The following is a 7,706-nucleotide window of genomic DNA, read 5'->3' as shown; positions in this document are numbered from 1 at the left end:
AAACTTTAAACTTATATCGCTTTTATGTTTTAAAAATATTTTTATCTAATTATCTAAGTTTTACGTACAAGACTGAATTTTGGAAGTCCTTTTGTATCCGATGCTCCCTCTATAACTGACTATTTTTCATCTATTTTTCTAATGACACATTTATCAAGAAAGTTGGAAAGTTAAAAGATTTATATATGATTTTTATAGACTTTGATAAAGCTTATGACAGTGCTCCGCAAGCTCAAAAGGCTAGTTTTAACAAAGAGAGGACTAAATGAGAGTTAAGAACTTTTTGGTAATTTTTGTCAAATAAATAACTTTTTATCGGAAATATTGCAAGTTGTATTTTACTAGAACTCTGTTCAGAATTGCCATTGTCATCATCGTCATCTGTAAATATACACTTCAAGATATAAGACTCGCCATAGCTTCCCTTCTTTTGCCAGTCTCATTAATTGTTTTCTGAGCGTCCTGTACAGATCATTTCGCCTTCAGCTNATATTTTAAGCATAAAAAATATGAAAACATTTTAAAAAATAACAAGAAAAATGAAATGTGATGAAGGGATGAAGAATGTATGCCCTCAAGCACATTGTTTTCCAAGAAATATAGGCCTACGTCAAGCTTCTTTAATCCAACAAACTGAAACATTTATATCAGAGATTTAATTAAAATATAAATTTTAATGGGTTTGATTGAAAAAAATGATTACTAATTAAAAATAAGATTAACTTATGCATAAAAGAGATATCGAATCGTAAAAAATTCTATATTTTAATCATTTCTACGAATTTCAACGTCGTATTGAAAGTAACTGATAAGTTATAATATTTAAATACGTACTTAAATAACCATAAACCCACTTTTGAATGTCACAAATTCTGTGAATAAATAATTATTATCAACTTTATTAACAGAGTTATTAACTGTTTTTAAATTATTGATTGATATAAATGATGAAATTCAATGCTCGAAAAGCATAAGAATAGGCCTACGGATCAATTTGAAAATTTTTAGCATTAGTTAGAACAACTAAACGGAAATATTTTTTAAATATATCGAATTTTAGATTAAAAAACTATCTAAAATGTACAATTTATTATCGAATTATCGAGTCGAGTCGTGACGAGCATTTATCTAAAAGGAAATAAAATAAGTTTCTCGCAGTAAATACCAAAGGAATCGTAGCAAATCACCGAAAAATAATTCTTTAAACATATTCACCCTGTTCCCGAAGACTATATTTCAATATTATGAGGAACAGCGGAGACTATTTGACAGACCGACGAAAAAATTGTAAATCAACAACTCTCACACTTCATATATTCGCTTATTTAACGATAGCTGAATTGGATTTGCGCTCAAGGCGTTCAATCAGCTTTTGCAATTTGCCATTCGCTTGCTAACGACGATTGTTGGGTTTGCAGACGACTTTCCTCCTTTATACATATTCACAGTCTCAGCCTCTTTTGGCAGTAAAGTATCGGCTGTTGTGTCAGGTGGGTGTTCGCGCAGACAATCACGGGCCAGTCACGAGGAGGCCTGCGGCCCTCACGGTGTAACAGCCGGATGTGGACCGAAAGTTGTTGAACTCTCTTCTTCCTCGCCCGATCGTCGATGATGCTCGAATATCAGTTTTTACAATACTGTCGATTAATTAATCCTACTTTTACGCTGCAAGTAGAAGTTATTCATCGCTTCATCTTATAAAAGACGTTTGTCTAACGATAGTAAGAGATGACTTTTCATGATTTAAAATGAATAAAATTTCATTTATCTTTTATTATATATACATATATTTCGATTTCTTGTCCAGAAACAACAATGAAATTAATCCGGAGCAAAATGACAGCGTAGAACGGGCTATCTGATTTATTTTATCTACAAACGATATAATGATGAATGCTTAGATTATATACATCGAGATTATATAGTCTGAGAGTATATGCTGGGAGTTTACTATATATAAAATGATTTTTATCTTGTCTTAGTTTAAAACTTAAAAATAGGTTGACAGTTTTTGAAGAATGATACAATTATGGTAAGGAAAGTTTCAAAACCAAAGACGTAGACTTGAATGGAGATAGATAAACTTTTTCATACAAGTAAAATTAATCAGTGATAAACAGCTCTAATTTTTTTGCTTTTTAATGTTTTAAAAATATATTCAACGAAACGAACAGGACGATTAAGATCTTTTTCTAAAGTTAAAATAATTTAAATTTAATATCAATTTATTTGAATTATTTCATTAATTAATCTATATCTATCATATAACTTGTTCTCCTTCATGGTTAACATTAAATACAGCATTAATTTATGATCTCAGTAGGCCTAACATGTCAGTTAATTGCCATAGTAAAGACACAAAAATATTTTAATTATGTAGAAAATTTAAATAATTTATTTTATTTTGATATTACGACTCATTTTTATGGCAAATAATTTATTTTTTTTTTAAATAACTGTGGAATGGCCGATTATGTTTACCGATTGACACTTAAACATCGCGAAAACTTGAGAAAATAAGTTTATTATAAATTCTGATGGTAAATATCATATTTACATTTTAAATAAATTTATTTATTTCAATTTTAATTCCAATATAACTTTAAAATAAATATTTTTTAAATTTGTAGATTCCAAACAATGTACGTACCGTACAGTACTACAGTACTGTACGGTACATTGTTTTATTGTTGTAGTACTGTAGTACGGTACAGTACTACAGTACTATATGGTACTGTACATAATACTAATAAAAGTAGGTAAATGTTTTTACTATTTCTTTATTACTTTTATATAGAATTGTACAGATAAAACGAAATATCTCTTTAGAAGCGTATAAATGAGAAAAAATTACGTTAAATCTATTTTTTATGATATTAAATCGATAAGATTCATAAAATACTTTAGCTAAACAGCGTAGGCACCGCGTTTTAGACTTCAATTCAATTGGAAATATTTTGAAATTAGACAATTTCTTATTGATTTTTTTATATGTTTAAGATCAACATTTTAATATATTATAAAACATATTTATTTTTACTTTACAAACTTATTTTATTTTACAAATACAAATAAAGTCAAACATATAGAAATATTAAAATTTTCATATTTCTATCTGTACTGTAATTGGATCATAAAAATGAATTATGAAGTTATAGTTTTGTGCTATGACACTAGATATTAATAGCATTACAATTCAGATATTTGCAAAATTAATTCTTAATGAAGAGTAAAAACAGCAAATTTTTTCAAAATTAAACATTTTATTCTCGAAAATCGCCAGTAAAGAAGAACCAATAGAATTTTTTTGAGAAATTATCGACATTTAAGATTTTTTCGTGTTTAAGCTAGGAAAAAATTCTAAGAACGAAGCTAAACTTCCCGTTATTTATTGCTAATACCATTAAAGAAATCCTAAGAATTTAACAAATTTATGCTCATTTTAACTGAACTTTAGCTATAAATTACCTATATTTATATTCTCTTATTAATAGTTAATTTTTTCTTTTTTTTTCCTTTCTATTTTAACCACAAATATAATTCATTCAGTCGAGTGGGCTTGGCTGCCTTGATCTAACAACAATGTAGTAAATTGATACAGAAGATTCTTCAATAGATTAAAAAATAATATTGCTTATCAACCCTTCTATAAAATTGTCAAGACACATGATAAATGGAGTCTGAGAATGTCAAACCATCAAATCCATTATTTATGCCCTTAATTAGCATATAGTTGTACAAATGCGAAGTTATCCTCGTGCATAATGTACTGTACCTGTATGTCGTAGCCGCTAACCAGCTTGTCAACAAATTACCTGACATCAGTAACTTGGCCCATTTCATCTCCCAAAGGCAGGGAGGGTTACAAAATGTCGGCCCCAAGCAGGAGGTCCAACCTCGTACTTAGGCGTTCCGTTTATTAATTATGGCCCCACAACTCGGGTGGCAGGAGTCATCTCCGAAGTTCGACGAAGACCACCGAGGAGGTTCGGCCACCAAAACGCCATTGTCGGCATTTATAGTCAATTTATAACAGAATATTCTATTCGAACGACAATAATTATAAATTTGAAAGTAACAAAATATACTGCCTAAATATTTTGAGTTTTCTTCATTTAATACTTAATATAAGAGCAATAGTTAAGTATTAGAGTTCATAGAAAATAAAGATAATGCCAAGTTTCTTTTCTAAGGATATTTTAAAAGCTAGGTATTCAGATTTAGTACTCGAGCATTTAGAGGATCGTTGGTCCACACGACTTTCTGTCAAGCCCACCCTTCGTGACAAACGGCCGAACGACATCCGAGGCTTTTCTCATCACAGCATGTCCGTCTAGGATTCCTCAAATAATATATTTACGACTTTACTTCTCTCCGGGGGAATGAAGGACCGGTGAAGACCTAAACCAACATTGGTCACGTCGGCACCCGGTGTCCCACTGTGCCAACGACAGGGGACTGGGGCCAGGTTTCTTATTTTACGATTAAATTCGCCAGGCACGTGGTTGGTCTTACCGATAAATTAGTGCTCGGACAAGCTCCAAAGTGGCTCTAATAGCGCCAAGGAGAGGAGAAAACGGCAGAATTTGCAACTGCTAATTTCGAAGGTGGTCGAGGCGTAACCGCCAATAGCCAAGCTCAGGCCAAGCTATAATTATGCGGTATTTAGAGAAGCGATTCTACCGACTGAATTATTTATTTATTTTTTATCAGGAAGTAGATTATACAATGAAATCGCGAATGATTTCGAAATGTTACAATATAAACTGACAGAACAAGATTTAAACGAGTCAAACCTAAATCATTTATCAAAATAAATAATCGTGTTTGTCATTCGTGCAAACTCTCTTCGGTTATCACTAGTCGTTTCTTGAATAAAAATAACTTTTCATTACATTTCAAAATTTAATTTAAACGACGTTTTTAATCAGACGAATAAATATTTGAAGTTTGCTTTTTTTTTTTTTTGTAATAATATCGTCACGTTGTATTGAATTTTCGTTCGACTAATTTTTGATAGCGTGTTATCACGATATCTATCTATAAAAATGCCAACTATACCTATTTAATTGTTCAAATACGAACAATTTTCCATAGCCTGCTTCATCTCATACAATAGAGATCGGGGTTATCTTACATCTTCCCTTCGGCAATCATTTTCGACTGAAAAAAACATCCCCTTTGTTTCGAGCTACTTTATTTATTGTCGGACAAGTATTTATTAACATTATACCTCTTTACTTCGACAACGCTGCTCACAATTTATTCATTTTTCTTTTATTTCTAAGTAATTGCTCGAAAATGATCCAGATTCCAGATAAATTAAATTTGTTTAAATTAAACAAACCTTTTAATTGTCCAAATTATCTAATTTTAACACTTGAATTAAGTAGTTAAAATTTAAAATACTCATTGTGTATGTCGAATTTCATTAAGAATCAAAAGCGCTCTAGTTAAAGCCAATGCTGATAATCGCGATGTTTTGTAACCGAATCAAATTTTCTGAAACAGACTTCGTCACTCAATTATGCCGTTGTACATCTTCTTTCGAACAACTAAAGAACAACAGGTACATTTTGGTGGTATTATATATCATTACCTTATCGCTGTATGAAGAACATACTTCATCATCCATCACACTTAGACGGATGTCAAAATAATCGTTTACTCGATTGGCAGATAGCAAAGTTGTTATTGAAATCGCAGAGTTTTTCTTTCGATAAAAATCCTCTTTTTTATTGTTTAAAAAAAGATCAATATATGAGACCGGATAGTGCGCTTTATAAGTTTCATTAACAATAATAACACGATGATCTATCATCTTTTTGCGCTTGAATACAATTTGAAAACTCAAAATTTTCTGATTTGTTTGTATTTATTGTGTGATCTTCATTAATTATTCCAAACAAGTTTAAGATTATTTAAACAATTTTAAAATTGTTTTATATTCTAAAGTGTAAAGAATAAACAATAGTTTATTAAAGAGATTATAATAAATGTAATTATTTTAAAACAGCTATAAAATTAAATCAACTTTACATTGCAAATTTTAAATAATATATTTTTATTTATATAAAAAGAAAATAAAAATTCGATTAAACAGCAGTAATAATTTCAGTAAGTTTACTTCTACAGAGATTTATAAGAATTAATTTTTCTTTGTAGAATAAAGAATCCTAACATAGGTTATTAATTATTCATAGAATACATTAATAAATTTAATTTTGCGACATTCGATAAATTAAAAATGTAAATGTCAAGCGGATGTAGTACAGAAATAATGGAAAAGAGACAAAATTTTTTGACAAAAAAGAGAATAAACCTGCTTGATTATTAGTATGCTATTGTTGGCTGCCTATAAGAATCTATGTGATAAATCTTATTATAGTATTTTATTAATAATTTACTCCAGAAAAAAGAAGAAATAAAGATATTTTCCATTTATATTACTTAACATTACGTATTTTGCATCCATAATTTTTAATATCTCTAATGTCTTCATTAAATATGTAAAATAATTGAAAAATAATTCTTTCGGTAAAAAATAGTGAACATTTGAATAATTTTCTGAAAGCCTATTTTATTTTCTAATTAAAATTTTCATTTATTATTATTTTAATTTAATTGTTAAATACATAGCTCAGTGACATTATTAGAAACGAAAACAATTTAATAAAAAATATAAAGAAATAATAAATATATAAATACCATATAACAAAATAATTTTAATAAAAATAAATAAATCTGAATACACATTAATTGCATTATCATATTTTATATAAATTAATGATGATAACTCAATTGTTGCATACATTATTTAGTTTATTTGTTTTTAATATTTAAAATATTAAAAAATATGTAAACAAATAACATTTCATATGTATAAAACTATTTTTTTAAATATTATTACGTTTTCAACTTATTTTTAAATTCATTTATGAAACAAATTTTATAATTTTTATGCAAAAAATGCATGCAAAATGAACAAATCAAACGAATTAAAAGAGAATTTTTTAACAACAACGAAAAATAGAACCGAAAAATAATTTAAATTTAAAAGTAAACATAAAAATTCATTATATTTTAATTGGTGTATTTTTAATTAAAATTATTAAGTTTCTTCACATAGAATAATAACTGTAATCTATTCCGATTCATAATTTGTCTTAAGCCAAGCTAAAAGAATGTCTCAAAGGAGTAACCACATTTCTAAATAAATGAAGTTGTTAAGCATTCTGCTTCAGTCCGATTCTAAAATGAAAATTACATACACACAAAAAAGAAAAATAACCAAGGTGAATTAAGTCAGTAAAATCCCAGATTTAGACAGATTGCCTCCTATTGCCATCTAGTGATGGAAATAAGCAATAAATGCAATTTATACTATATTTAATAACAACACTTTTTTTAAAAATATAAAATTTAAAATTAAAATAAAATAATAAAAAAATATATCCGCTATAATAAATAAATTTAATAAATAAAGAAAATAACCGTAGATTTTTACTCCCCAGATTTTGATAAAGTTCTCACTTAATAACGATGAAAGTTACTAATTAAAGAGGAAAATTGAAATACGTAAATGTGATTTGTAGAGCAGAGTATCGATACGAATCAATTTTTTGCGCATGGTTTTGAAGATGGCGGTTTTATTAATTATGAGAGTTCCGATCTGTCCGTGACTCCGAACGACCGAGCCTCTCGGA

This window comes from Centruroides sculpturatus, unplaced genomic scaffold (genome assembly GCF_000671375.1).
Source record: "Centruroides sculpturatus isolate CEXI.00-Female unplaced genomic scaffold, Cexi_2.0 scaffold150, whole genome shotgun sequence".
Taxonomy (NCBI): Eukaryota; Metazoa; Arthropoda; class Arachnida; order Scorpiones; family Buthidae; genus Centruroides; species Centruroides sculpturatus.
The sequence above is the reverse complement of the archived record's forward strand: the minus strand, read 5'-3'. Positions refer to the sequence as shown.